The following is a 4,831-nucleotide window of genomic DNA, read 5'->3' as shown; positions in this document are numbered from 1 at the left end:
TGTTCTGTCCCGCTTGTTATTTATATGCCTCGGTTTGCTGGGGTGGTGGCTATTACTTCTGGTTCTGTTTCTCAGTGGTTTGCACACAGGGTCTAATTCAACGTGCTTGTTGATGGAGTTCCAGTTGGAATACCAGGCCTCCAGGAATTCCCTGGCATGTCTCTCTTTGGCTTGTGCAATTATCAATGTGTTGTCCCAGTCGAATTCATGTCCCTCGTTGTCCGTCTGTAGTGAGACAAGTGAGAATTGGTCGTGTCTCTTGGTGGCGACTTGGTGTTTATGTATCCGTATTGTCAATTTTCTTCTGGTTTGGCCTATGTAGTGATCCTCTCAATCCTTGCATGGTATTTTATATATTACCCCGATTTTGCTGGTTTAATAATCACGAATATCAGGACTGATTGCAGAAGCAGTAATGCACAGGTTCGAACAGACGGCGCTCCCCACTATACAACCCAAACTTTGGGTCTGATATGTAGATGACACCTTCGTGATTATTAAACGCACAAAACTAGAAGAAACCCACCAACACATAAACAACATCCTTACCGGGATAAAATTCACGAAAGAAGAAGAGACCAACAACTGACCACCCTTCCTGGACGTAATGGTAGAACACAAAAACAACAGGGAACTCCAGACTAGCGTATGTAGAAAGACCACACATATGGACCAGATACTCAATTACACTAGCAACCACCCCAATGCCCACAAACAGAGCTGCATCAGGACACTATTTAAATGAGCCACAACACATTGTTGCAACCCGGAACAACACAAAGCAGAACAGGGGCACTTGTATGAAAAAGAAATGGATACCCAAAAAGCACAATCCGCCATTACCTCCGAGACAGACCACAACAGGAAGACACAACACGACCAGACTCACTAATCGCCCGACCGTACACCAAGGACGTTTCAGAGATGACCACAAAACTACTCAGACCCCCGAGGTATCAGAGTATCCCACAAACCAACAACCACCCTACAACAGCTACTGACGAACGTAAAGGATCCCATACCCAAAACCAGCAAAACTGGGGTAATATGCAAGGACTGTGAGAAACACTACATAGGCCAAACTGGAAGAAAACTGACAATATGGATACATGAACACCAGCTAGCCATCAAGAGACACACCCAATTCTCACTTGTCTCACTACACACGGACAATGACGGACATGAATTTGACTGGGACAACACATTGGTAATCGCACAAGCCAAAGAGAGACACGCCAGGGAATTCCTGGAGGCCTGGTATTCCAACTGGAACTCCATCAACAAGCACATTGAATTAGACCCTGTGTACAAACCACTGAGAAACAGAACCAGAAGTAATAGCCATCGCCCCAGCAAACTGAGGCATATAATAACAAGCGGGACAGAACACCGACGCTTCACCGGAGGCGCACTGACTGTGTTACCTAGCAGGGTGTCGAAACGTCTGCAATCAAATACACCTGCTCGGTGAGCAAGTCTACAACCTCATCCACAACCTGAGCTACAAATCTTCTTGAAAACTTTAAGAATAGGTTGTCTTAGAAAATAGAATAGAATAAAATCCCTACAGCGTGGAAACAGGCCCTTCGGCCCAATAAGTCCACACTGACTCTCGGAACATCCCACCCAGACCAATCCCCCTTTAATCACCTAAGCTACACATCCCCGGACACTATGGGCAATTTAGCAGGGCCAATCCGCCTAGCCTGCACATCTTTGGACGGTGGGAGGAAACTGGAGCACCCGGAGGAAACCCATGCAAACATGGGGAGAATGTGCAAACACCACACAGACAGTTGCCCAAGGGTGGAATCGAACCCAGGTCCCTGGTGCTGTGAAGCAGCAGTGCTAACCACTGAACCAGCGTGCTGCCCACTGTCTGCCTTGGGAGCAAAGTTTAGGATGATAGGACAGATATAAATACTTTATTTTAGCATTCACTTTGCCTTGTCTCCCCTCAGTACTATCAGTTAATGTCCTGCCTTAGAATGAACTCATCTCTGGCTAAAAGCAGACATTTTCCCCAACCTAAAGACTTCACTGTGGAGTTAAGCATTTGGTCACTGGAATCGTGAGGATATGAATTGTGTTATATATCCGGTCAGATAACTGAATCATTTAATGTTGAAGTTTCTATTGAGGTTTGTATCCAAACTCGGTGACCATTTACAAACCAGTTTTTAGATGAGTAACTGAAAATTACAAAATGAACAGTCAACTGGTCTGATGAATAAAACAGGTTTCCAGAGTAATTATACAATTTGTTCTGCAATTATTGCACCTCTGGGTCTTTAAGAACCACTAATGCCTCTACTGTAGATGCATCACATACAAAACAGCTGGTAAAATGTTCTTAGATAACAAGGTGTAGAGCTGGATGAACACAGCAGGCCTAGGCCCGAAACGTCAGCTTTTCTGCTCCTCTGATGCTGCTTGGCCTGCTGTGTTCATCCAGCTCTACACCTTGTCATCTCAGATTCTCCAGCATCGGCAGTTCCTACTATCTCTGGTAAAATGTTCTTTCCTGTAGTAAAGTGGTCTGTATTTCACTAAATGTGGAGGTCACAATGAAACAGATATAGTGAGGGTGAAACCATTTTAGGCACTGCAACACCAAATGTAAAACGTTAAAGGAAACACAGAATCCCTACAGTGTGGAAGTAGGCCATTCAGTCCTCACTGATTCTCTGAAGTTCAGACCCTTGCCCCTACCCCATCCCTGTAACCCTACATTTGCCATGGCTAATCCACCCAACCTACACATCCCTGGACACTATGGGCAATTTCCCATGGCTGATCCACCTAACCTGTACATCTTTGGCCTGTGGGAGGAAACCAGAGCACACAGAGGAAACCCACGCCAACACGGGGAGAACATGTAAACTCCTCACAGGCAGTTGCCTGAGGGTGGAATTGAACCCAGGTCCCCTGGTGCTTTGCAGGCAGCAGTGCTAACCACTGAGCCATTGTGCCACCCCTAGGAACAGAGAGTATGGGTCAAAAGTGTCTAACAAATAAATACTTCACCGGCAAGATTTATTCAGGCATATGGAAAGGCACAGAACTGTAAATAATCCAACAAACTTTCTATTTCTTAAACTCTGCCTATAATTCCAGCACCTGTCACCCATTCTATCCATGCTGTGTTCTACTATTTGAAATAGCTAGCTGAGCTTAAGCTTTTATTAATTCAGCTCCTCTGAAAGGCTATGTGGGTGTGAGGTGCAAAATTCTGCCTCTGACCTTCTCTCTTTTGTTGTGAGATACAGTTTAGTCTCAATTTAAAATCTCCCTGTGACCACAGAGTTGCAAGAAAACAAAAGCAGACAGTGCTAGGAATTTACAGCAGGTCAATCAGCCTTGGTGGAGAGAACAAACTCGTCCAAATTGTTCTGGGAGCAACAGTATGGTTGCATTTCTGAAGTTCACTGTGACAGCATTTCACTCCACACATCCCAATCCAATCCCATCCCAAATTATCTGGCGTTGTCACCCTCAGCAATGTAACAAATGATCTGACAATGAGCTACACTAATGAGAATCACATCTGTGATAGAAAATTGATTTTTTTTACAAAGACAGTGCAATATTATTTAGAAGAATTAATGTGCTTTGGTAAGATTATTCTGCTGCAATACATTTCAATTAACTGAATGCACTAATGGGTGAATGGATACTTAAATGAAGGTATGGTGAGAAGGGGAGGTGATGGTTAATCTGGATTAATCCTGAGACCCAGATAATGTTCTGGGGTCCCTAGTTCAAATCTTGCCACAGCAAATGGTAGAATTGAGAATTCTTATTCATCAGGAAAACCTCCAGCTAGTTCATTTATGCTCTTTAGGGAAGTAAATTCCAGACCCACAGCAATGTGGTTGACTCAGTTGTAACAATTGCTAGGAAATCTCAAAAATGAAATGAAACCACCTCGCACTTGTGCTCTAGGACTTGCCACACCCCTGGTCAAGCTGTTCCAATACAGTTACAACACTGGCATCTACCCAGCAATGTGGAAATTTGCTCAGCTATGTCCTGTACACAAAAAGCAGAACAATTCCAACCAGACCAATTAGCGCTCCATCAATCTTCTCTTGATCATCAGTAAAGTGATGGGAGGTCCCATCTACAGCACCTGCACAGCAATAGCCTGCTCAGTGACGCCCAGTTTGGTTTCTGCCAGGACCACTCATCTCTTGACCTCATTACAGCCTTGGTTCAAACATGACAAAAGAGCTGAATTCCAGAGGTAAGGTGAGAGTTACAGCCCTTGACATCAAGGCTGCATTCCTCAGAATGTGGTATGCAGGAACACAGAGACAAGAGTAAACCATTCAACTCCTTGAGATTGTTCCACTATCCAATGAGATCATGACTAATCTGTGGCCTAACTCCATACATCTACCTTTGGCCGATATCCATTAATACGTTGGCTTAATAAAAATTTATCTATCTCAGATTTAAAATTAACAACTGAACCAGAATCCACTGCCATTTGAAGAAGAGAGTTCCAAACATCAAGAATCCCCAAACAGTCCAAATAGTTGACCTTTATCTATCCTTCTTTTTCTTGTTAATATCTTTCAGACTTCAATTAGATCACCCTTTAAACTAATTTGTATAATCACTCCTCATGACCTTTGAAGTCCATGTATCATTTTTGTAAACTTATGTTGTACTCCCTCCAAGGCCAATCTATCCTTCTTAAGATGTGGTCTGCTCACAAAATCTGCTCACAGTACTTGGGGCCGGGGCGGGGGGTTTACCCAGGGTTTTGTACACTGCAGCGTAACGTCTGCATGCTTATACTCCAGTCCTCTAAATATAAAGGCCA

General features: G+C 43.9%; 1 protein-coding gene across 5 annotated transcripts in view; it reads right to left on the bottom strand.

The window, feature by feature from the left end:
• zgc:113436 (uncharacterized protein LOC503528 homolog) overlaps positions 1-4,831 on the bottom strand; it is a 90,895-nt gene that overhangs the window by 84,193 nt on the left and 1,871 nt on the right. The window lies entirely within an intron of this gene.

The sequence above is a fragment of the Rhincodon typus genome, chromosome 24, assembly GCF_021869965.1.
Source record: "Rhincodon typus isolate 14 chromosome 24, sRhiTyp1.1, whole genome shotgun sequence".
Taxonomy (NCBI): domain Eukaryota; kingdom Metazoa; phylum Chordata; class Chondrichthyes; order Orectolobiformes; family Rhincodontidae; genus Rhincodon; species Rhincodon typus.
Note: the sequence above shows the minus strand (reverse complement) of the source record. Positions and strands in the feature narration are given on the sequence as shown.